Source organism: Macaca thibetana, chromosome 14 (assembly GCF_024542745.1).
Source record: "Macaca thibetana thibetana isolate TM-01 chromosome 14, ASM2454274v1, whole genome shotgun sequence".
In the NCBI taxonomy this organism is placed as follows: domain Eukaryota; kingdom Metazoa; phylum Chordata; class Mammalia; order Primates; family Cercopithecidae; genus Macaca; species Macaca thibetana.
The window spans coordinates 85,503,576-85,530,968 of NC_065591.1; the positions used below are offsets into that span (position 1 = coordinate 85,503,576).

The window sequence follows — 27,393 nt, forward strand, 5'->3', positions numbered from 1 at the left end:
CACACAAAGAGACACCAGGAGTACCCATGCACACAGAGTTGACCACGTGAGGACACAGTGAGAAGATGCCCATCTATAAGCAAAGGAGAGAGGCCTCAGAAGAAACTAAATCCTCTGACACCTTGTTCTTGGAGTTCTAGCCTCTAGAACTGTAGAAATATTAATTTCTGTTGCTTAAACCACCCAGCCTATTATGGTAGTATGTTATGGCAGCCCTAGCAAACTAATGTACTAGCCCAGGATCACTTGTATCAGATACTTTTTTATTCTTTTTTTTAATTTTAATTTTTACCTTCAACCAACTTACACTATCAGATACTTTTTAATATGCAGAATCTCATGTTCTGTGCCCCATCCAGACTAAATAAACACAAATTTATGTGGGAAAAGGAATAGAAATCTGGATTTTCAATAAACACCCCCTCCAAATAAAGTAAGTATAGATTCTCATCACACTTTAATATTAGTAGTTTGAGAACTACTAGCATTAAGACCAGCTTGGGCCAGGCATAGTGGCTCATGCCTGTAATCCCAGCACTTTAGGAGGCTGAGGTGTGTGGAGTGCTTGAAACCAGAAGTTCAAGACCAGCCTGGGCAACATGGCAAAACCCCACCTCTACTAAAAATACAAAAATTAGGCCGGATGAGGTGACTCACGCCTGTAATCCCAGCACTTTGGGAGGCCAAGGTGGGTAGACCACTTGAGGTCAGGAGTTCAAGACCACCTGGTCAACGTAGTGAAATCCCGTCTTTACTAACAATACAAAAATTGGCCAGGTGTGGTGGTACATGCCTGTAATCCCAGCTACTCGGGAGGCTGAGACACCACAATCGCTTGAACCCAGAAGGCAGAGGTTGCAGTGAGCTGAGACCGTGCCAGTGCACTCCAGTCTCGGCAACAGAGTGACACTCTGTCTCAAAAAAAGAAGAAAGAAGGGGAGGAGAGGGGAGGGGAGGGGAGGGGAGGGAGGGAGGGAGAGAGAGAGAGAGAGAAAGAAACGAAAGGAAAGGAAGGAAGGAAGGAAGGAAGGAAGGAAGGAAGGAAGGAAGGAAGGAAGGAAGGAAGGAAGGAAGGAGGGAGGGAGGGGGGAGGGAGGGAGGGAGGGAGGGAGGGAGGGAGGGAGGGAGGGAGGGAGGGAGGGAGGGAAAGGAATACTTGTTCATTTTACAGATGAGAACACTGGGGCCAAAAGAAGGAAAACAACATGTGGAGTAGGACCTGCAAGCCAGGCTTCCTAACACAGAACTTGCTGCTCTTCCTATTGCCCGCAGGCCTGGGAAGTGTGCTGTGGAGTCAGAGCTGGACTCAGAACAGAGACTGCCCAGCAATACTGATTAGGCAATTGGCTGTAGTAGCTCCAGTAATCTGTCTCGCTGGAACTGAGATTGAGGGTATGTGGGCATGGTGGGTAATGGAGATCTACAGAAAGTAGGGCATGGAGCTCCTGATCGCTCAACAACGCCAAGGCTATGCCCTTTGCTAATACAGCCCAGTCTCATGGACTCAACAATTCCATAATGAGGTGGCATTACAGCTTCTAAACTCTGCTTGCTGTAAGGAAAGCCTAGTTCCTCTTATTTTCTCTGACTGGGAAAGAAAAATAATTGACCACTAATGTGGTCAATAATAACTCTTCATACAATTAAAGGTATTGACTGATAAAAATTCAATTTTTTCCTTGAGCAGACAACCACTTTCTGCAGCCTTTTAGCAACACCCATTTCTTGACCCTTTTATCAATTTTGTTGTTTTCATAGTTTTTCAAATGAGTTCCACATGATGGAACCCCAAACTAGCCATAATTTATGTTTAATACATTATTATTGAATAATTACATGAATAAAAGAAGGAATGGTTCTGCTTTTGTTCTCTCCTTCTTCTAGGCTACGAGTTTCTGTGGTTTTAATACATATATATGTAACGACAAAAAAAGAACTCCTGACTTTACACACAGAAAATCAGTTATGCAAAATGTTAGCTTATAAGAAAAACAGATAGATTGTGTCAATTTTAATGTAATTACCAGCTTGTACTGACCTGGTCTCTCACAGTCTTATCTAGTTCTTTAGATATTGTGTTCATTTTCTGTCTTCTGATTACATTGTCTTTTAGCTCAATCTTGTTTTTATCACCTTTTATTATAAAGCAATTTTTAAAAAAAAATAATGAGTTGTTGTCATGGGAAACCTCAGTTCAGCTATTTACTTAGCTGTACCAGGGGCTCACAGAGAGGGAGTAAGGGATCTTTGGGGACATGAATAGATCTCAGGCACATTAAAATAGCTATGTAAATAAGGAAGGGTCTGAATGAGATCAGACTGGACTTATGTTTTAATAACTTACCAAGACATAAATGGATTCTGTTGCTCTCCTGCTCAAATATGTGTGTATGTACATATATATGTGTATAGATACACACATACATGTAGAGCTCAACATGGATTTTGGCATAGCAATTGGTAGCAATTAATTATGAGAAGGAGAGGAAGAAGAGATTATTTTCCAAGCAGCCAGAGCATGCTTTCAAGGATAATGGAAAAATTTGTTAATGGACATGTCTGTATGGGGGCAAACGCTTGATGAAGGGGCATTTTCATGGGTCCTGAACTGTACAGAACTTTAGGGGTGCGCCTATCTAAATGCCTGGCCCTTAGGGTCGAGTTAGCTGGTGGCTAATATAATCCAACAGTCCATCAAACATCAGTTCAGTCCAGCTGCCTGGCTGGGTCTGTTATCAGCAGTGCCAATCAAAAGAGCCTGGTCATAGAATCTCAAAGTTGGAGAGAACGCTAGAAACCACTGCAACCACTCTTCCACCCAGACACAGTAACAGTACTACCTCATAAGGATGTCATGAGAATGAAATGGGTTAATAGTTGCTGAATACTTGCAATAGTGTCTGATGCATAATAAGACCTTCATGAGGTCAGTTAAGTAAACACTGTTTGCTGAGAACCTGCCAACTGTGGGCACTAGTCAAGGTGCTGTACCCACAGTCATATCACTTAACTCTCTCTCTAGCCCAGCTGTCCTGATCCTAAGGGCCAGGCATTTAGATGGGTATACCCCTAAAGTCCTATACAACTCAGGGCCCCTGAAAATACCCCCTCATCCAGCATTTTCCCTACATATGGAAACAAACACAATTGTTTGAAAAAAGTAAAAAGCCTTCTTTACACTGAGCTGAAATTTGCCTCCAGTGATTTCTTGTTGGACTACACAGAATAAATTTCTTGCTCTTCCACTCCACAGGCCTACAAAATACTGGAGAACAGCTGTCAGGAGAGATAACAAACCCAAAACCTGGAAATCACTCATCAAACCAGTTTTCTTCCTTTTAAGTGACAACTATGTGGGTTGGGTCAAAACTGGAAGAGAAGATCTGCTGCCAGGTCACGGTGCCCTTTGGTTTTTGCTTTCCAGATGCTCGGGGGCCATTCTGCAGGCAAGCAGACCTATGAGCAGGGATGGGCAATTGTTGCTATAGTGCAATGAAGCAAGTGGGGCTGGGGGAGAATCCTTGAGAAGATGGTTCCTGCCAGATTTCTTTCTGCCAGCGCCATAAAGTTTAATTAAAGTGAGCCCTCAGGCTGCACCAGGGACCACAGGTGCTGTGATGTTGGTGTCCAATGGGGTCAACAGAGAGAACTGCTGACTGTGAGTGAGGCAGCAGCCAAGAAGCAAGCACCAGCCAACATGCAAAGAGAAAAGAGAAAACGAACCTGTGCTCCCTTCCAATACGACAGTATTTACAAACCAGAGATCTGGAGACTGACAGGTGGGGTTCCAAACTCAGCTCTGGCACTTCAATAAACCAGATGACCTGGGACAAGTTACTTAATGCTCCTACATCTCCTCCTCCCCACCTTTTCTTCCTCTGTATAAGGAGGATGATAATAATAATATCTACTCTGTGGAGTTGTTTTTAATGATTTACCAAAATGAACAAATGTCAGGTATATTAGTTATTCTTTGAAAATTTCCCATATACAATCCTTACAGAGACATTTGGAGCAGATGTCACTAATCCTACTCTCCTACTCTTTTTTTTTTTTTTTTTTTTTGAAATAGAGTCTTGCTTTGTTGCCCAGGCTGGAGTGCAGTAGTGTGATCACAGCTCACTGCAGCCTCAACCTCCTGGGCTCAAGCAATCCTCCCACCTCAGCCTCCCAAGTAGCTGCGGCTACAGGCACATGCCACCACATCTGGCTAATTTTTTGTAGAGATGAAGTTTCACTATGTTGCCCAGGCTGGTCTCAACTGGCCTCAAGCAATCCACCTGCCTCGGACCTCCCAAAGTGCTGGGATTACCGATGTGAGCCACAGAGCCCAGCCCTTTTTTCTTTTTTTAAGAGTAAAGGTCTTACTATGTTGCCCAGGTTGAAGTGCAGTGGTGTGATCATAGCTGACTGCAGCCTCTAACTCTGGACTCAAGCAATCCTCCTACCTCAGCCTCCCAAGGAGCTACGACTACAGACATGCACCCCATGTCCAGGTAATTTTTAAATAATTTCTTGTACAGTGTCTCACTGTGTTGCCCAGGATAATCTTGAACTCCTGGCCTCAAGCAATCCTCCTGTCTTGTTGGCCTCCCAAAGTGCTGGGATTATAGGAGTGTCCCACTGCACCTGGCTCTAACCTCATTTTATAAATGAAGAAACTGAGGTTTAGCAAATTAACTAACTTGCCCAAGATCACCAAGTTATAGACTGAGGAATGAAAATTTGATGTATCTGAGGTCCTCTTTTCACCTACTCCAGTAACAAACAAGAAAGCTCACAACCCAGGGAAATCAGCCCCACCTGGTACAGAGGTGAGGGTGTAGAAAAGACAGGAGAGATAAACAGGAAACAGCATAGCACTGGGGTGGAACCAGGACAGGCAATGAATAGGAGACCAGAATAAAGCATGATTAAGCAGGTCAGGGAGTGGGAGGTGGGAAGAAGGCGTCAAGTTCATTGGCCTAGTTGAAACCATCAAAAAAACTTAACTTGTAGAGTATGCTGTGCAGATAACCAGTAGCTTGTCCCAGGAAGAAAGCCCTCCAAAGCCTCCACCTTCCTAACTCCTTAATCCAGGCAGGGAAGTAGTGCACATCAATTCAGTCTCCATCTCCAAAATACCTACAACCCCCATCTATAGTACCTGCTGCCCAAGAGTCCTTTAATAAGGTAAAGAGCCTTTTATTCTGCTATCTGAGAAAACTGTAAAGGATCTGCTTAAAAAGCAGACACTCTGGGGAAAGCAACACATTGACTTTAAGACTATGCTCTTTTTTTTTAATTTTCAACTTTTATTTTAGATCCAAGGGGTACATGTTCAGGTCTGCACAGATATATTGCATGATGCTGGGGTTTAGGGTAAGAATGACTCTGTCACCCAGGTAGTGATCACAGTACCAAACAGGTAGTTTTTTCAGCCCACACCTCCCTCCCTCCCTGCTTTAGTAGGCCCAGTGTCTGTTGTTCCCATCTTTATGTCTATGTTCAATGTTTAGCTCCCACTTATAAGTGAGAACATGCTGTATTTGGTTTTCTTTTCTGCATTAATTCACTTAGGATTATGGCCTCCAGCTCCATCCATTTTTCTGAAAAGGACATGATTTTTTTTTATGGCAATATAGTATTCTATGGTATATATGTACCATATTTTCTTTATCCAAGCCACTGTTGATGGGCACCTAGGTTGAGCCCATGTGTTTCCTATTGTGAATAGTGCTTCAATAAACATATGAGTGCCTGCATCTTTTTGGTAGGATGATTTATTTTCCTTTGGTTATATACCCAGCAATGGGATTGCTGGATCAAATGGTAGCTCTGTTTTAGGTTCTTTAATTGGTGCTACTCATATACAGAAGAATGAAACTAGACTCCTACCTTTCACCATATACAAAAATTATCTGAAGATGGATTAAAGATTTAAATGTAAGACATAAAACTAGAAAAATCCTAAAAGAAAATCTAGGAAATACCCTTCTTAACATCAGCCTTGGCAAAGAATTTTTGGTGAAGTCCCCAAAAGCAATTGCAACAACAAAAATTGATATGTGGGATTTAATTAAACTAAAGAGCTTCTGCACAGAAAAAGGAACTATCAACTGAATAAACAGATAATTTACAGTATGGAAGAAAATATTTGCAAACTATGCATCTGACAAAGGTGTAACATCCAGAATTTATAAGGAACTTAAACCAATAAACAAGCAAAAAACAAATAACCCCATTTGGAAATGGGCAAAAGGCTGAGTGCAATGACTCATGCCTTTAATCCCAACACTTTGGGAGGCCAAGGCAGGAGAATCACTTGAGGCAAGAAGTTTGAGACCAACCTGGGCAACATAAGGAGACCCTGTCTCTACAAAACACTGGGGCATGGTGGCGCACGCCTGTGGTCCCTGCTGCTCAGGAGGCTGAGGCGGGAAGATCAGTTAAGCTCAGGAGGTCAAGGCTGTAGTGAGTCATGCTTGCATCACTGCACTCCAGCCTGGGCAATGGAGTGAGATCCTGCCTCAAAAAAAAAAAAATAAATAAATAATAATAATAATAATAATAGGCAAAGGAAACGAGCAGACACTTCTCAAAAGAAGACATACAAGTGATCAACAAACACGAAAAAAATGCTCATCATCACTAATTATCAGAGAAATGCAAATCAAAACCACAATGAGATAGCATTTCACACTAGTCAGAATAGTTATTAGTAAAAAGTTAGAAAGTAACAGAAGCTGACAAGACTGCAGAGAAAAGGGAACGCATATATACTGTTTGTGGGAATGTAAATTAGTTCAGCCACAATGGAAAGTAGTTCGAATACTACACTATTACACTCTGAGTACATCGGTGTTTACTGGTGAAACACCAGCCCCTAGCTTCACCATTAAAAAAGACTGTGTGTAGGCCAGGTGCGGTGGCTCATGCCTGTAATGCCAGCACTTTGGGAGGCCAAGGCAGGTGGATCACCTGAGGTCAGGAGTTCGAGACCAGACTTGCCAACATGGCGAAACCTGGTGTCTACTAAAAATACAAAAATTAGCTAGGCGTGGTGGTGCACACCTGTAATCCCAGCTACTTGGGAGGGTGAGGCAGGAGAATCGCTTGAACCTGGGAGGCGGAGGTTGCAGTGAGCAGAGATCATGCCGTTGTGCTCCAGCCTAGGTGACAGCGAGACTTCGTCTCCAAAAAAAAAAAAAAGACTGTGTGTGTATATATATGTAGATATAAATAAACAATTAATGGATACCAAAATACTGTCTGAGAACAGGTTTGTTTTTTTTTTTTTTCTTTTTTGAGACAGACTCTCACTCTGTCACCCAGGCTAGAGTGCAGTGGTGCAATCTCGGCTCACTGCAGCCTCTACCTCCCAGGTTCAAGAGATTCTCCTCCCTCAGCCTCCCAAGTAGCTGGATTTATAGGCACCCACCACCACGTCTGGTTAATTTTTGTATTTTTAGTAGACAAGATTTCGTCATGTTGGCCAGACTGGTTTCGAACTCCTGACCTCAAGTGATGCACCCGCCTCATTCTCCCAAAATGCTGGGATTACAGGCATGAGCCATCATGCCCACCTGAGAACAGGGTTTCTAGTGTCTGACACTAAGTACTCAATAAATGTGGAAATTAAATGATATTGTTACAGAAAGAGCACCTTGTGAAGGCAAAGGACATCAAATCAGCCAATTTTGCAATTTTGTTGAACCAGTTTTATTATAATTGCTCTTTACTGTTTATGTAAGACTTGATGTCTCTGGTTTACAATTTTGTAGGAAAAGAAAAGAGAGTGATCAGAAGGAAAGGGTACACTTGATTAATATTATTTAAAAGGAATGAAAACACTAGCTGGGCATGGTGGCACACATCTGTAAACCCAGCTACCACTTGGGAGGTTGAGGCAGGAGGATCACTTGAGCCCTAGAGGTTGAGGTTGCAATGAGACGTGATCGTGCCACTGCACTCCAGCCTGGGCAACAGACAGAGGGAGACCCTGTCTCAAAAAAAAAAAAAAAAAAGGGAATGAAAACATAGGCACGGGCATGTGTGTTTGCAGGTTTGTGTATGATGTGCGTGTATCACCAAAGATTTCCAGAACTAATTAATAAAGAACAGTTTTAATAGATTATATAGCTCAAATAGGCCTGGCATATTGTGGGGCTTAATAAATGTCTGATATATTAACTGAACAGTTCTAAATAAATACATATGTATATACATATATATATATTAACTGAACAGTTAATATGTATAACTGTTCAGTATATACATATATTAACTGAACAGTTAACATAACTAATATATTAACTGAACAGTTCTAAATATATGTATATACATATATACATGAAATATATATGTATATACGTATATATGTGTATACACATATATATACATCAAATGATGTGTGTGTGCGCGTGTGTGTGTATATATATATATACACCTATATAAGAAACTGAACTTTAAAACAGAGTTTTCAAGCAAAGTTTGCCTTAGGACAGAAACTGAACTTTAAAACAGAGTTTTCAAGCAAAGTTTGCCTTAGAACATAGTTCAGGCTGGTCATCAACCTTTGCGTTGGTGCATTATTTTGGGGCAGTTGAAGAATTTACATTAGTCCGGGCTGAGAAGCAGATTGATAAGTACTTGCATTGTTCTATCTGGGGCCCTCATCCCTTGTTTTAACCATTTTCTTCCTTTTCTTTCTTCTTTGTTTCTCCCATGTTTCCTTTTCCTTTTATTCTTTTGAATCTATAACACTGCTGCAATGATTTTTCTGTTTATATGCACAAGATGTGTATTAATGACAAGGAGCATTCACTTACAACGAACCTTTTCTCAAAGGAACTGTCTTTGGTTATGGTTCATTTCTCATGGACAATCCAAGGTTCTTCAATTTTCTTTTATCAGAGAACCATTTCCCCAGGTTGCATTTCTGATCCTGAGAACTGCTAGACCTATATAAGCGATTTAAGATCAAGTTGGAAATTAGGTATCTAAAACTGCAATATTTCCTATTGGTTCCAAAGGAATGTTGTGAACCAGAAGAAAAATTTAAAACTAAAATACAAAATAAAAATAAAACTGCAGTATTTCCTTAATATCTTAATATAGTAACACCTCAGCCACATCAAATGTTGGAGGATGGGTAAAAATAATGAGCAAGTAAATAATTAAGGAAAATGGTGAATAAAAGAAAAGTGTTTTGCTGGCATTGCCACAAATAAAATATTTCTTATCATTGAAGTTTAAATGTAGTGGAAACTCTGCTCCTAAATTTTTTTTTTTTTTTTGAAATGGAGTTTCACTCTTGTTGCTTAGTCTGGAATGCAATGGCGTGATCTCGGCTGACTGCAACCTCTGCCTTGTGAGTTCAATCGATTCTCCTGCCTCAGCCTCCCAAGTAGCTGGCATTACAGGCATGTGCCACCACACCTGGCTAATTTTGTATTTTTATTTTATTTTATTTTTGAGATGGAGTCTCGCTCTGTCAGCCAGGCTGGAGTGCAGTGGTGCGATCTCGGCTCACTGCAACCTCTACCTCCCGCGTTTAAGCAATTCTTCTACCTCAGCCTCCCGAGTAGCTGGGACTACAGGTGCATGCCACCACGCCCGGCTAATTTTTTTGTATTTTTTGTAGAGACGGGGTTTCACCATGTTAGCCAGGATGGTCTTGATCTCTTGACCTCCTGATCCGCCCGCCTTGGCCTCCCAAAGTGCTGGGATTACAGGCGTGAGCCACCACACCTGGCCCTAATTTTGTATTTTTAGTAGAGGCGGGGTTTCTCCATGTTGGTCAGGCTAGTCTAGTTGAACTCCCGACTTCAGGTGATCCGCCCACCTTGGCCTCCCAAAGTGCTGGGATTATAGGTGTGAGCCACCGTGCCCGGCCCTAAAACATTTTAATATTTTAAATATTTTCCCACTTTAATATGAGTCCATTTTACATAACTTAATCTTTGCTTGATTACTCAGTCATACTTTTCTGTACCATAACACAGAAATATGTTTAGGGGTTTTTGAAGCAGTTTATTCCCTGCATCAAAGACTCTGGATTGATAGGCATTGAGTTTGGATGTCTTCTAGATGTATTAGATTATGTCTTCTACTTCAGTATTAAATTATTAGCAATCACAGCTGCCACTGACAGCACAGGTTGCTTCTAATCACCAGCTGGCTAAGAAACCAGCCATTCAGTCCAGTTAAAATTATGTCTAAAATAAGAGTAAATCCATTCTAAGTAAAAACTCATGAAGCTCTAGTATAAGAAAAGTACATGTGATGTGAGGCCATCTGTTTTATTTGCTTAGTACTTGATTTTGCCTCAGAGGCTTTTTGTTGATGGTATTTTTTGGTGGGGTGGGGTAGATTTTATTTTATTTTTTGGCTTTCTTCTAGGTTATCTACTTTGTTTCCGCTAGCTAAGGCTGCTACCTAAATGATTCCTAATTACTCTTTGATCTTAAGAGCTAGTCCCAAGACTCTTTGTGTCTTTTGTTGGGGCTCAGAAAACAGTACACCAAAATGAAGGTCTAGGAAACAGAAGTTTTTCTCTGACCTTTTGCCCTCTTGTCTCCAATTTTCCCCCAAGGGTAGCCATAGAAACTAAAACCCCTCTTCCCCAGGTCATCAAAACCAGAACCTCTTTTTCCCAAAGTCAGCCATAAACTAACTTTCTCCCCATCTCTCCACCTTTCTTTTTTTTTTTTTTTTTTTTTTTTTTTTGAGATAGAGTCTTCTTCTGTTGCCCAGGCTGCAGTACAGTGTTGTAATCTTGGCTCACTGCAGACTCCGCCTCCCGGGTTCAAGCAATTCTTGTGCCTCAACCTCCTGAGTAGCTGGGACTACAGGCACGCACCTCCATGCCTGGCTAATTTTTGTATTTTTAGTAGAAACAGAGTTTCGCCATGTTGCCCAGGCTGGTCTCGAACTCCTGGCCTCAAGTGATCCTTCTGCCTTGGCCTCCCAAAGTGCTGGGATTACAGGCGTGAGCCACTGCACCCAGCCTCCCTCCATCTTTCTGTGTAAAAAGTGGCCACAAATAAATTATCTGACTACTTGGTTTGACTATAGGTGTAAGACTTCCATTCCAGAGAGGGTTCTGTCCCATACCCAGAAGGAAGGAATGCATGCTCAGAAAGGCCAAGAAGAATCTGGACACACAGGCCTTGCTGGGTTTCCCCCACTCACTCTATTAGCATTAGATCATACTCTTTCTGTCTAATCATATTTATACATGGCTGTCCATAGTTTGCTGAACCTAAGCATAAAAATGGACAATTTGCCCTGTATCTTTGGGTCTTCATTCTGAAGGCCCCTATGTATACATGTTGAATAAATTTGTATTTCTTATCTCCAACTAACCTGCCTTTTGCAAGTTGATTTTTCAGCGAAACTTTAGAGGGCAAGGGGAACTCCTGGCCCCTACACACCTTTGAGGGAGAATATTTGGCATTTTAAGAATTAGCTGAGTAGATTTAATTATAAGAATCTCTGCATTCAGAATTCCTGGATTCTAATACAAAATCTCCTAATTCAGTGTCTGAAACATGCTATATACTAGAAAAATATCAATTCATGTCCCCGAAGACTGTGCCCTTATCCCCATCTTCAGAACTTACATGACATCTCGGCCTATAACTTATGGCTTCCTCTTCTCCTTCCTTTGTTTAAAATAAAATGGCTTCACACACACACACAGACACACACACACACCCTCCTTAATTGAAGTCCCATTAACTTTAAATGCATGAAACAGAAATAGGACTGAAGTTTACTTCTAAAAGGTTACTAAGGTAAAGAAAGTTGCAAGAACATTGAATGCTGAAAACTAAAACGTGCTTAAAAGACAGCACTTTAGAAGGATCAACCTACTGCATACATAGTCACTATGCTAATTACAAGCCCTTGTCAGCTCTAGTCACAAAACTGGCCCTCCCAGAACACTCACCTGGCTAAATTTTCACCTGGCTTGAGTTACTATTTGTATTGAAGAGTATAAAAATTGCATTTCTTTGAAAACATTCCATAAGTCAGACATTTCTTCTCCCCAGTTAGTTTCAATAAGCAAGGTTTGGCAGAGCAGCCCAGAGAAAGGAATTGAACCAAAGCAAAGCCAGGTATGCACTTTATTCATTTTCGTCTTTCATTTTACAAAGGAGAGGGATTCTAATCTTTGCATTTGCCTAATGTATTTTGACAGCATGTACTCCTAGCTGCTCTTACGAAGATGCTGAATCCCAGGATGATCCTCCACTGAAGCCATTATTCCCTTCCCCCTACACCTTTTAAGGATGGCATCCTCCACAGATAATTATACTTATATAGATAAGGCAGGCTATATTTTAAGAATTTCTGAGTTCAATCAGCATAATGGGTATACTGCAGGGGAGATGCATTTTAAAGTGTTATTACCAGGTAAGTATTTCCCAAATCCCTAAGTCATAAGGATATAGATAGCAATTTATAAAGAGCATAGCAAAAAGTGCATTTCATAAAATGGATTGAACTTCATGAATTTCAATGTGGCAGGATATTCACTCTGCTGTCCTGCCATTACCAAACAAGATGCTTGTTATAAAAAAGAAATATGCATGACTGTTGAGGATGTTGCTTTATTAATGACTGTGTTCTGCACGCTGTGAAATACTTCACTGGAATGTTGTCACCTGCACTGAAAAATATACACAAACTTTCTTACTAAATTATCTTACTGAAGACATGCAGAATTTGCTAACTCCACAAATCCCCAAATAAAAAAGCCAGTTTAGCAAGCTCCCATGTCTTTAAATTTAAAGTGGGAATAAAAATATCAGAACCCTGACATCTATGGATGATCCTTTTCCAGTGAGTTGTAAGATATTTCTCTTTATTTAATTCCTCCAGTACAGTTAAGTTTAACAAGCAAAAGCTGTGTAAAAAGCCAAATGACTTATATTTTTAATCTGAGAATATACGATTGCCTTATGAAGTATTGTCAGAAGTAAAAATGCATGCTGCTTATTAGTCTGAAGACAATGGGCAGGAATTCTATAGAGGGGGCTGGGATTTCCTCTGCTGGGGGCTGGTGGGGGGACAGTGTATGTATGAAAGGAATATACTTGCTTCCTTTCTGAGAGTAACCACTCCTCCTGAGCTCTTGGTTTTCACCTTTTCCAGGCTCTTTCAGGATTTAGTTCTTTTTTAATATATCATCAGTCTCCCTTTTTTCTACTGGCTCCTCCCTCTCAGCCTATAATTCTGCTCAAATCTGCCTCAGCTTGAAAATCTTTCATCTGGGAAAAAAAAAAAAAAAAAAGAAAATCTTTCATCTGTTCTTTCACAATAGTATAAGGTCTATTCCTAAAATAAACCCCTATTCCATAGTATTCACAGTGGGTCTGCTTCCTTGATTGGACCCTGTCTGCTACACCTGCCCCCTCCCCCATCCCCAGTTCCTTTATCTTCAGCATTCAAACCCTTGCAGTAATGGCGTAACTGCTCCCTCTCCCATCAGTGCATCTTGACCAATGCTGCCAGCCTCATCGTTATCATGATATTCAAAGGATGAAGGGTATCTACCCATTACCTGCAAAATAAAAACTGAAGCGTGGTCAGGATCCTGACTTTCCAGGTTTATCTTCCACATTCTTACATGAATATTTTCTGCCACATGGATCTAATCACTGTTACCTGATACTCCTTGTTCTTACCCACTCTACCTATTCCTTGACTTCACTTACCATCTTTCTCCTTCCCTGGTATACTTCTGATTCATTTATTCAAAGGCAATACATCCTGGAGATGCCAGTTCAAACCCCGCCTCCTCTGCAAAGACTTTTCTGTCTCAGCTAGAACTGATTGCTATGTTTAGGGAGCAACTTCCTAAAGTAATTAGAGCCTTCTCTTGACATGTCTTTTCTATTATATGTGCCAAAATGCCGATTCTAAAAACACTTTTCCATTTGATACAAGATGAAACTATAATGCAGAATTTCAATTTTAGTAGACCTCAGTCACCACTAAAAAGGAAACAAGCACCATTTAATGTTGAAATATATTTTCAAACCAAATACAATGTATTACTTATATGAAATGTTATAACCCTCTGTCTTATAAAATGAATTGAACTCTCCTTCCTTTTGATCAGTGCTGAAGATTCATCTAACACAGCCAGTGAGGTCAGCAGGGCCAGGGCCAGGACCAGGGCCAAGCATGTGTGTGGTCAGACTGGTAGAGATGGGAATGAAGAGACATCCTGCATGGTCATGATACCTACATGCAGAGGGATGGAGAAAATAAGTAAATGTATTGATGATGATTGGAGAGGGAAGACTAGAACAAACTTACAGTGATTGGTTTGAATTAGAGGTGTTGGTATGAACTCACATATTTGTAAATACAGAAATAGATGTGTATGTGTGTGCATGTGTGTGTGTGTTGCAGATTGGGCTCTCTAGAAGCAAATGCTGAGACGAAGTTTGGTGTGTAGGTATTATTAGGGATCGAAACATGTGGAAGGAAACAGATTGGGCAGAAGAACTTGAACGGCAATGCAGGCTCAAGAGAGCCTTGGCCAACCCCATTCTTGAGCATGTGTGACCTGTCAGAATTGTTCCTCATTGGGCCAAAACGACCAGCCTTTATAATCTTTTCTTAATTAGTATAAGATGTGGACTGCCCCGGGCAAGGTGTGACACTGGACAAGGCAATTCTTTGCAACAAGTCCTCTCTTAAAGGAGTCTCTGAGATGTACATGATTGTGTCTACCACAATGTGTGTGTGTGTGTGTGTGTGTGTGTGTGTGTATACCTATATTTCCTAGCTCTGAGAAGGCCTAGAAGTAATGAAACTACAGAAGAATGAGCACATCTAACTGCCCAAATCTTGGTTGCTAAATATCATTCTCCACTCAAAGAAACCAAGGCTCCTTGGAAAATAGCTCATTCCAAGGCTGACACAGGGAAAGAAGAAGATGACTGGAATATATTGTGCCAGAAAGTAAGGAATTGATCCAAGAGTGATGAGGACCTGTCAAAAGGACACCATCCCAAAGAGGCTCAACTTAGCCAAATCCACAATGTTTTGGCATCAAAACAAATAATTATAGTATATTATAACCCACTGAATAAAATAGAAATCCACGAGTCCATATTAATATAAATAAAGAAATTAGGAGAAGGGAAGTATCTACCTTACAGTAGAATGACAGCTAACAATATTAGAAGGGTTAGTGAAATTTTAAAAATCACTCTTTGGCAACCGTAATCGAAAAAATCGATCTAGGCAAGAATCACCAATGGATACTAAAACCAGTAGGTAAAAGTTTAAGGAGGATTGGGTATTTAAATAGTCTCAATGTAGTCTCTCCATAAAATGCCTATTAATTACTTATTAAATAAGGTATAAAATATTCTTTATCTTGACAGCAGAGAAACCTGGCTAGACACCATCTTATCAAGTGATAAAAGTTAACACCTAAGTGAAATTCAAAAAAGAAAGAAAGAAAGTGAACATCTCTAGTAATGGGCAAGTCATCATCATATGCTCCTGAGACAAGGCACTGCAAAGAGCACAGTACCACTTCCGTGAAATTCCTGCCACAGAGGGCATACACTGAATATAAATGTGAAGAAACAGCAGACAAACCCAAACTGAAGGCCAGCTACAAAGTAGCTGTTCTGTACTTGTAAAACAAACAAACAAACAAAGCAAACATAGTCATGAAACACAAGGAAAGATCGAAGAATGAGGAACGGTCAGTGGTGCATTGGAGTCAGCTGGTACTGGCTCACCCCACTCTGGAAAACTGATGCTGTGCATCTCTTCCCAACTGTGCAGTTCAGTGCCACAAAGCTGGTAACCTGAAATCAGCCAGAATGGGAATATTTACACCATAATAATTGGCAGCCACTACAAATCAGACCTCCCTACCCCACCACGTAAGCAGTTTAGCAGCACACCACAGGAAGGATTCCCAACTAAAGAGACTAAAGACTCAGGACAGCAAATGCAACACGTGATCCTGGAACTATAAAGGGCATTATTGGGATTATCAGAGAAATCTGAAAGGGCTCTGAGGTAGTATTTACATGTATACCAATTAATACAATAATATCAATTACATGGTAGTATTGTATTAATGTTACTTTCCTGATTTTGATGACTACTCTGGTTATATAGGAGGGTGTCCTCGTGTTTAGGACATATACATTGATGTGTTAAGGAGTAAGAGGTATATCTGCAACTTATTCTCAAAGGTTTAAAAAAAACTATCTAGGTGCAGCGGTGCATACCTGTAGTCCCGGCTACTTGGGAGGCTGAGGCGAAAGGTTCCCTATAGCCCATGAGTTTGAGTCTAGCCTCAACATGGCAAGGTCCCTCTTTTTGTTTTAAGAGGCAGGGGCAACATAGCGAGGCCCCTGCCTCCTAAAACTAAAACAAAAACAAAAAACCCTAAATGTATAAATACATTTAGAGAAAGCATGAAAGACAAAGGTGGTAAAATATAAATATCACATTAGGGAATGAGGGATTAGGAAAGAAATAAAGGGTATATGAGAGTTCATTTTACTATTAGTGCATCTTTTTTACTAATTTAAAATTATTTCAAAAAATTATTAAGGAATTATATTTCAATCAAATGCCAGTCTATGGCTCTCTTCCTTTCCTGCTGGAAGCTCGTCCTCTTTCTCATGCAACAAAGTTAGAGAAATGCCAAAGGAGGAAACAGTGACTTTAGGAAGTGCTCATTTGCAGTACTGTGTAACTAAATGCTATCTCTGCTGGGCTGTTGTCCCCCTCTTTACAAATACTTTGCCGTATACCATTCAGGACATAGGCATGGGCAAGGACTTCATGTCTAAAACACCAAAAGCAATGGCAACAAAAGCCAAAATTGACAAATGGGATCTAATTAAACTAAAGAGCTTCTGCACAGCAAAAGAAACTACCATCAGAGTGAAGAGGCAACCTACAGAATGGGAGAAAATTTTTACAATCTACCCATCTGACAAAGGGCTAATATCCAGAATCTACAAAGAACTCAAACAAATTTACAAGAAAAAAAATCAACCCCATCAAAAAGTGGGTGAAGGATATGAACAGACGCTTCTGAAAAGAAGACATTTATGCAGCCAACAGACACATGAAAAAAACACTCATCATCACCGGCCATCAGAGAAATGCAAATCAAAACCACAATGAGATACCATCTCACACCAGTTAGAATGGCAATTATTAAAAAGTCAGGAAACAACAGGTGCTGGAGAGGATATGGAGAAATAGGAATGCTTTTACACTGTTGGTGGGACTGTAAACTAGTTCTACCATTGTGGAAGACAGTGTGGCAATTCCTCAAGGATCTAGAACTAGAAATACTATTTGACCAAGCCATTCCATTACTGAATATATACCCAAAGGATTATAAATCATGCTGCTATAAAGACACATGCACTTGTATGTTTATTGCGGCACTATTCACAATAGCACAGACTTGGAACCAACCCAAATGTCCATCAATGACAGACTGGATTAAGAAAATGTGGCACATATATACCATGGAATACTATGCAGCCATAAAAAAGGATGAGTTCATGTCCTTTGTAGGGACATGGATGAAGATACAAACCATCATTCTGAGCAAACTATCACAAGGACAAAAAACCAAACACCGCATGTTCTCTCACTCATAGGTGGGAATTGAACAATGAGAACACTTGGACACAGGGTGGGGAACATCACAAACCAGGGCCTGTTGTGGGGTGGGAGGAGGAGGGAGGGATAGCATTAGGAGAAATACCTAATGTAAATAATGAGCTAATGGGTGCAGCACACCAACATGGCAGATGTATACATATGTAACAAACCTGCACGTTGTGCACATGTACCCTAGAACTTAAAGTATAATAAAAATAAATAAATAAATAAATAAAAATACTTTGCTGTTTCAGTTTGGTTTGGTCTGGTTTGGCTTAATAGATACTAAGATATGGTAGTGTAATATTCTGAACCCTCATTACTAGATATTAAATATTATTTCTTAAAATGCTAATAATCCACTAGTTTAAAAAATTAAAGGTTGAACCTCTAATAAATTATTAGACAATTCAATTTAATGAACAGAGATAAAAAGCAGAGCAGGAATTTTTCCAAAATTTTTCCTTCCTTCCTTCCTTCCTTCCTTCCTTCCTTCCCCTCTTCCTTCCTTCCTCCCTTCCAGTGGTGAATAAGCACTGTGTGTATGCTTAATCTTCTCAAGCAGATTCAGTACTCCCTGAGGCTCACACTTCTTTTGTCTCCCACTACACCTACCTGCAGTATGAGCCTTTTACATGGGTGATTGGGTTGCTGAATGAGACAACAGAGTTTACTGCTAATGCTGAAAAACCAGTGAGCCCCTTGGGGACAATAATCTGAATTGTCACCATAGTTAATCACAGAGTCAGGATGGAACCAAGTCCTGACAAAGAGTCCAGTGATCTGATGGGAATAAAGGTCTTCTCCACCTCTCCCGTTGTTGCAAAGCAATTTATAGGAGAAAGTAGGAATGTGAAGGGCTTGCTGTGAACTCATTTAGCAACATTTTTCTCTTGGGCTGTCCAGGTTTGTCAAAGGCTCTCAACCTGACATTTAAGAGGGCCCTGCTGTGCTTCTCTTTAGTGAAGACTAATAATGCCAATCAGGAGTTTCTATGCCTGTTTACTTGTAGTCAGATCAGTTCAGTTCCATCTATTCCTTAAATTCAAAAAGAGGCAAAGGAGAAAGTTCAGGTTGGTTACATAAATAATTAACAAGATCTGCTGCTCTGTAAGTGCATTTGCAAGGGAACCACCAGTCACCTAAGAGTGCCTGGGAGGAGCCACCGGAGGATGCATGCCCCCTGATTCCAGCAGCTTTCTCCCAGCTTGTGAGCCTAAGCATGGACAACAAGTAGTTGTTGGGCTTGACCATCAAGAGTGGTCTTTCTGGCAAAAAAGCCTTGGGCTTGACCATCAAGAGTGGTCTTTCTGGCAAAAACACATAGAACTCACACTAACAAATTGTGTGTGTCCACTAATAACTCATAAATATAGATATTAAATCATATTATCACATTGGGGATTAGGGGAAAAAAAGAGAAAAATTTCAAATCAACTTAATTTTTTTTCAATCTTTAGAACACACTTTTCTCTGCATTTTGGTAACTCCCTAGTGACATTGCAAATGAGGTGCTTTTGCAAATGGGCCTTCAAGATTTTAAGTATTGCTTAGGGAGCAGGAGGAAGCATTTGGGGCTGTTTCTGTTCCCCTCTCTCAGACCAAACCTCCCCCCAACCATATTAGTATGTTCAAATTAGCTAACAATTAAACATTTTGTTTGAGGATAATTTATGGACAGTAAAACAATTAAAAATTTGAATTATTTTAATTATATTCAGTAAATACTATCGCAGGAGGGATAAATCAAGGCATATTGGTATTTATCCTCTAAAATATTGTTTTATATCTCAAAACTTCCCCTTTTCCCTAATGATTTATACACATTAACTAGCAATTTCTTGTAAATACAATGTGCCTTAAATTACTGCTTTATGTAAGGCTGGGCACAGTGGCTCATGTCTGTAATCCCAGCACTTTGGGATGCCAAGGCGGGTAGATCACCTGAGGTCAGGCGTTCAAGACCATCCTGGCCAACATGGTGAAACCCTGTCTCTACTAAAAATACAAAAAATTAGCAGGGTGTGGTGGCGGGCACCTGTAGTCCCAGCTACTCAGAAGGCTTGAACCCCAGAGGCGGAGGTTGCAGTGAGCAGAGGTCACACCATTGCACTCCAGCCTGGACAACAAGAACAAGACTCCATCTAAAAAAAAGAAAGTATTGCTTTATGTAAATGAAAAATATATTCCACAAAAAACTTTGGAATATAACCCTTCATGTAAACGAAAAATATATTCCAAGAAAAACTGTGGAATATAACCCTTTCAGCACACCCTACAGATTTAATTTTATATGTTCGATCAGGTGTTTTATACATATTATGAATGAGAATAACTTTTTAAAAATTCCTATGTTAAAATTATTCTTCTGTCACCTTTTTGTAGCTCGTTATGTTTAGCAACCATTTAAAGTACCCTTTAATTACATAATGCCAATCAAAATCTTGTCACGGTGGGCTGTGTGAGAGTCCTAGTCCTTAATCAGCATTGCATTGTTTCTAATTTCACTTCCAAAGTATATTCTCATCTGGAGTGACAGGATGTTAAAAAAAAAAAAAATTCTTACATTTCACATCTCACACTTACAATCTAAACTGCACAGGACACAGTGGTAATCAGACTATATTGTTTCAATCCTAAATCTAACAGTAGTGGGACATGGGGCTCCTAATGGAAAGAATTAATCAGGGGCTTTTTTGGTATTCATGGAAGGGGGAGATAATCTTGCTGCAGAGTGACATCCTTTTGAGAGAGCTCAGCTTCCGGCTGTGAAACCCATTCCCATGCGATTTCTTTCTAACAAGCCAGAAAGCTGCTTTAATCTTTAAACATGAAGGATCCTGCTTACAGTATCAAAGGTAGGCAAGTTCTCCTACTGAGGTTCAAAAGCAGATAATAATAAGAACCCAGTTGCTACTGTCAGGCTGATGTCAGGTTTGAAATCACTTTTCACTTGATTGAGCTATTTTGTCCTCAGAATCACTTTGTTCCTTTCGGCTGGATTTCCACCAGCCCCTAATTGTGAGCAGCATATCGATGCTTCCCCAGTGGCTTCTTGTCAGAAGTTAGAGCCTCTGCATAGTAGACACGCTATTTAATATCCAGACTCTGCGTAACCCCGGGGATGGCCAGGTAGTTCTTCTCCACGGTGCTCCAGGATCATTTGCCCTCTTGCCCCAGGGGCACACCACTTCCCAGCACGGCTCACGGCTCAGGGAGGAGGTCTACTCCAACCAGGCAGGTAACCAGGATGCCAGGCTTTTCTTTTCTTTTTTTTAAGGGGTGAATTCTTCCTTCCTCTGCCTTTTATTTTATTTACGTCCTCAACAAATTGGGTGATGCCCACCCACCTTGGGGATGGCAAACTCCTTTACTGAGTCCCCCAGTGCAAATGCGAATCTCCTCCGTAAACACACTCAAGACACTCCAGAATAATATTTAAACAGACATCTGGCACCCTGTGGCCTACTCAAGTTGACATATAAAATTAACCATCACAAGTTTACCCTTATCAACTTGGCACCCATACACATCTCCTTAAACCATACATAACTGCCACATAAAGACAATAACAAGGTCATAATTCCATCTAACATGATTAACCATCCAGCATTCTACCAGAAACACACCAACCCATTTCCCAGAAGAGAAGGTAAAGTCTTCATATGATATTTACTCTCTCATAGTATTTAAGATATCATCCCATAACTTAAATACTATGATGTAAAATTAATCAAGGTTGAACATTGGAGCCAGTTTTAAAAATTAACAATATTTAAACACTATGCTATAAAATCAATGCAGCTTATGTTACAGAATAAGGAAATCAGAAGAAAGAAAACAATGCTACACACACAGAAAATGGAGTCATAGCAAAATATGGAGGACATACTTACGACAATCACAGTCTGTGTTTCTGTAACTGGTCATACGATCAAAGCTAGTATTTCTTCCATCACTTATTCTGTATTCCCTTTGCCTTCAGCAAGCACCTCATCTGGTCATGGCACTTACCCAGTGGTGACCCAAACCTTTATTCCTGAAAGGTCTGGGTCATTAGTGGTCCTGTTTGAATTAGATTGTAGTTTTCCACTGACCTTAATCACAGGGCATGGTAACACAAAGAGATGCCCTAAGGTATCTCGTGTATTCCGACATAGTTTTCCTTACCACCATTCAGGGTAGTCCAGTTTCTACTTGGTAGAACAATCACCCAGCCAGCACTGTAACTCATTTGTCTATTGAGTTAGAGGCATGAGAAGCCCAAATGGCTGAAGAGCAGTCTTAAACTTCCAGTTCAATTAAATCATGATTGTGTCTCTCAGTGGAAAACATTCCACCCTATCTAAGACCTCTAGGCCAGCAGAGCGTAAGTCATGGGAACAGGAAGCAAAAATTTTACTAGTGGGTCAGTAGGGCTAATAGCGAATGGTGTCCCACCTATTTTGACCCCTCGATTCCTGGATCTGTGAATCCCAGTCATAAGAGAAATGCACCATATACTGGATGCTGATTCAGAGCATAGTCAGCCTTCTAGAAAACCTTGTCCCAGCCCTACAAGGCACTGCTATATAGCTGGTGCTACTACTGTCTTCAAAATGCCATTCCACTGCTCTATGTAGCCAGTTCATTCAGGATATTAGGGAACATGGTAAGACCAGTTAATTCCACGAGCATGGGCCCATGGCCACACTTTTGCTGTGAACTGAGTTCCTTGTAATGCTGTGTGGAATACTATGGTCGTAGATGAGGCATTCTCTAAGTCCACGGATGGTAGTTTTAGTAGAAGCATTGCACAAAGGGAAAGTGAATCTGTATCCAGAGTAAGCTCTATTTCAGTAAGGACAAAACACCATTCCTTCAACGATGGAGGTGGATCAATGTAATTAACCTGCCACTAGGCAACTGACTGATGACTCTAAGGAATGGTATCATATCAGGGGCTCAGTGTTGGTGTCTGTTGGCAGACTGGGCACTCAAAGGTAGCCTTGGCCAGGTCAGCCTTGGTGAGTAGAAGTCCACGTTGCTGAGACCATGCATAACCTCTATCCTTGTCACCATGGCTACTTCATCCATGAGACAATTAGGTGATGATAGGGGTGGCTGGAGAAAGAGGCCTACTGGTATTCACAGAACAGGCTATCTTGTCCACTTTATTAAAATCCTTCTTTGCTAACCCTTTGGTGAGCACTCACATGGGGCACAAATATCTTCACCGTTTTTGCCCATTCAGTGTCTATCCACATACCTCATCTCCAAATTTTTTTGTCACCAATTTTCCAGTTATGTTCAACTCCCTGACCGTCCAGCCAAATCATTGGCCACAGCCTATGAATTGGCATATAATTGAATATCTAGTCATTTTTCCTTCTAAGCAAAGTCAACCAGGGGAACTGCTCAAAGTTCTGTCCACTGGGAGGATTTCCCTTCACCACTGTCCTTCAAGATAGCCCAGAGATGAGCTGTAGTGCTGCAGCTGTCCAATTTTGGGCAGTACCTGCATATCATACAGAACCCTGTGTAAACCAGGCCTAAGTCTTCTCTTTCTCTGTCAGCTGATCGTAGGGAAGTTCCCACGAAGCCACAGATGCAGGCTGGAAGAGAGAAGGCAGATAGCAGAAGTGGGGACTATGGAAATTTGGCCTACTTCTTCATGTAACTTCCTTGTGCCTTCAGGGCCTGCTCAGGCCCAATCATGTGTATACCGTTTCCATCTGATGATGGAGTGTTGCTGTGCATATCCAACTTTGTGTGCTAGTGGCTCAGATAACAACCAGTTCATGATGGGCAGCTCAAGTTGCAAGGTAACTTGGTGACTCCTCAACTACCAGTCTCTACTAAGGCCCGGTATCAGGCCAAGAGCTGTTTCTCAAAAAGAGATTAGTTATTTGTTGGTAATGGCAGGGCTTTGCTCTAAAATCCTAAACCAAGATTCACCTATAGGGACCTCCCAGAAGCTTTAAACAGCATCCCTATCTGCCACTGCCACTTAAACACCACTGGATCTGCTGGATCATATGACCCAAGTGACAGAGTAGCTTGCACAGCAGCCTGGACTTGTTGCAGAGACTTTTCTTGTTCTGGGCCCCACTCAAATCTAGCAGCTTTTTGAGTCAATGGATAAATGGGCTGGAGTATCATAATGAAATTGGAAAATGTTGCCTCCAAAACCCAAACAGGCCCACTAAGTATTGTGCCTCTTTCTTGGCTATAAGTGCAGTAAGATGCAACTACTTATTGTTCACCTTAGAAGAAATATTCCAACATGCCCCATGTCACTGGATCCCTATCAATTTCACTAAGGTAGAAGGTCCTTGAATTGTAGTCATATTTATTTCCTTCCCTCTGATGCAAATGTCTTTCCACTAAGTCTAGTGTAGTTTCTACTTCTTGCTCACTATGTCAAATCAACATAATGTCATCAATATAACGAATCAGTGTAATATTTTGTGGAAGGGAAAGGCAATCAATATCCCCATGAACTAAATCATGACATAGAGTTGGAGAGTTTATATACACCGGACAATGAAGGTGTATTGCTGGCCCTGCCATCTGAAAGCAAACTGCCTTTATGGACTGGTATGAAAAAAAAGACATTTGCCAGATCAATTCTGTCACCTTACTAAATAATGCTGAAATAAATATTTCATACATAACTTTTATATTTAAAATGCAAATTATAATATACATATTTACTTGTACTTGTGCAAATAATTACACAGGCCTGAGTGAAAGGGAATGTTCTACCTTTCTACCTTTTTTTCAGTGACAAATTTCTGATAAAATTCCTTTTTACCTAATGAATGACTTCAGTTTCAAGATATTCTAAATGCATTCAGTTTCCAGTAGCTCTGGGCACACCTTGTATGCTAGAACTTGGTGAACTTGAGGACTGAAAGAGGTTCTTGGCCTGCTTGTCTGGGAAGTGCAGTGGTTCCTTGCAGACCTTTTGTCTTCACTATTTTCAAAATTTCTTCTGGGTTGTCTTCTTTAATGGTAACTAAATAGAATAATGCTTTTGGTGAAAGGAGAGCTGGAACCAGGGGGAAAAACCTGCACGTTACTTCCCGACCATTTCTGCCACCAACCCAAGCTGTCTCTATTCCGTGACTTCCTACCTCTTCAGGTGGAGTCACTACATAGGGGGGATTAAACACCAGAAGATCAACTTTTTCCTTCAATCTCTAGCAAGACTTTGACCAAATCTGTAATAACTGGTTGAATGTGGACTTTGTTACAGCTTGCTGTCTCTAGCGTACAAGCTGCTGCCTCAGGGTTGATATCAGTGCACATGTACAAAGCCTGAGGACCTATCATAGAGGCTAGGAATGCAGATACTACACCAGACCCCTACTTCCAGGCATATTTCCACTCCCGCCAGCTCAGCAGCTGCTACCTGGATAGCGTCCAGAAGCAGAAACGCGTCCTCCACGGGCTCATACACGTTGCCGAAGGCACCGCCATCCACGTGCCCGTGCAATTGCGTGGGGAAGCTCTGGGCTGCCATCTTCCTTCACTGCCGATGCCAGGCTTTTCTTTTTGCCCAAAAGGCCTAGCAAGATGCTGGGTTTTGTGAAGATTTTCAGTATTCAGTTATGCAATTTCAAGAACCATGCTGTAAAAAAGTCTCCCACCAAAAACAGAGTAGGGGAAATAGATAAAATAACTCTGACAGTGAAATTCTGTCAGATAAAAGCAAAGCTGAGATAAAGGAAAGCCAGATAAATACACCCCTCCACAGACCATTAGCATTTAGCAATTTATACACCTACAACCCCAGATTTGAGTGAATGGACAGTCTGTAGTTTGGGGTATAACCCAAGGTTTGTGAAGTCCCCAAACTCCTACCATCAGTCTCAGGCTCACATTCTTTTTTTTTTTTTTCCCACTAAAATATTTTTTGTGTTGGACTCAGTCAGTCTGAGGCTCTTTTGGAGGCCAGTCCTGGACCACAGTATATTCTCTACACTTCCTAACTTGAGGCAGGTCCTGGCATGACCAAGGATCTTCCTCTCTTCCCGCTTATACTTCATTGTTTGCATGGGTTTCCTATGGCTACTATACCAAATTACAGCAAGTTGATGGCTTAGAACAACAGAACTTCCTCTCTCACAGTTCTGAAGGCTGGAAAGAAGTTGCAGATCAAGGTGTTGGCAGGGCCACGCTCCCTCCAGAGGCTCCAGGGGAGAATCTATTCCTTGCCGCTCCAGCTCTGGTGGCTGCTGGGCATTCCTTGACTTGTGGCTGCATGACTCTAGTCTCTGCCTCTGTGGCCACCTCGCCTTCTCTTTTGTCAGTGTCACATCTCCCTCTGCTTCCCTCTTAAAAGGATACAGGTGACTACAGTTAGTGCCCAGTTGGATAATCTAGGATAATCTCCCCATCTCAAGACCTGTAACTTAATTTCATCTGCAAAGTACTTTTGTGCCAGGTAAGGTGCCATGCAACGGCTCCAAGCATTAGGACATGGACATCTTTGGGGAGGGGGCACATGATTCAGCCTATCATACTGTTCCTGATTGCTAAGGCATGGCCTTTCTGTCACCTGAAGGTAGAGGCTAAAGAAGAGAGCCGAGGAGTATAACTCAGTTTGGCATCATAGGGCATTCCAGGCTCCTGGGGCCTTCCTTTATTTAAACTACCAAATATAAAACACAATACCAATCAGGTTGAGAGCCTCCAGATAATCGAATAAGTGATGGAAGGCCTTTCAAGCAACCTCAAAACTCCCTTTTGGAGGATTCACAAAAAGACCTGTGTTTGATTCAACATACCATGTAAATTAAATACCATGTAAACCAAAGAAGTCACAGGCAGAGTCTACACGTAAAGGTGCCGGGGAAACTGCACCACATCATTTTACCACCTTTTTAGTCACCCATTGCTATGAGCAAATAGTTAATCATGTAAGGCTTCAACAACTTAGTGGGCCAGAACAGAAGTTGGTGGCATTTGAATGTTTCAATCTGGCCCATAAGTCTTTGCGGGTTTCCAGCATGACCTTAATCTAAAATACATTCTGACCTAAATCACCTGGCTTTGCTAGCCTGTGCCAACCAAATATACTGGATAATTATGCAGTATTGGACTTTGCACTAGTTGGGCATATGTATTTAGCTTATCTTATCAAAGACAGCAATCCAGCAATGCAACTTGGAAATGTAGAAAAACCAGACCTCAGCTGCAGCGCTGGATTTAATGGGCAATGCATAAGTAATGAGAAGAGCAATATGTGAAAAATAAAAGCAAGGGACCAAGAAACCTTGCCAGTAAGCTAGTGAAACATTGAAAGCTTTCCTTATAAGCTTCAAAGCCTGCTTGCTCAGCTTGTGACGTAGGCCCACCCTGAGCTGCTCTGCAGTAAAGTCTACTCTGTATTCACTCTGAACACATTCATTTTGCAAAATGTCCAGTAATAATAATGTCCCTGAGCTGCTAATTGATTGAGAAATGCTTTAAGAGCTTTATGATGGTACTACCTAGGTTTTCCTCTAGGATTTTTATGGTATTAGGTCTAACATTTAAGTCTCTAATCCATCTTGAATTAATTTTCGTATAAGGAGTAAGGAAAGGATCCAGTTTCAGCTTTCTACTTATGGCTAGCCAATTTTCCCAGCACCATTTATTAAATAGGGAATCCTTTCCCCATTTCTTGTTTCTCTCAGGTTTGTCAAAGATCAGATGGCTGTAGATGTGTGGTATTATTTCTGAGGACTCTGTTCTGTTCCATTG

General features: G+C 41.0%; 1 protein-coding gene and 1 pseudogene across 1 annotated transcript in view; one reads left to right on the forward strand and one right to left on the reverse strand.

The window, feature by feature from the left end:
* CEP295 (centrosomal protein 295) overlaps positions 1 to 27,393 on the forward strand; it is a 1,096,927-nt gene that overhangs the window by 950,141 nt on the left and 119,393 nt on the right. The window lies entirely within an intron of this gene.
* Positions 24,366 to 25,289, reverse strand: LOC126936298 (methyltransferase N6AMT1-like; annotated as a pseudogene).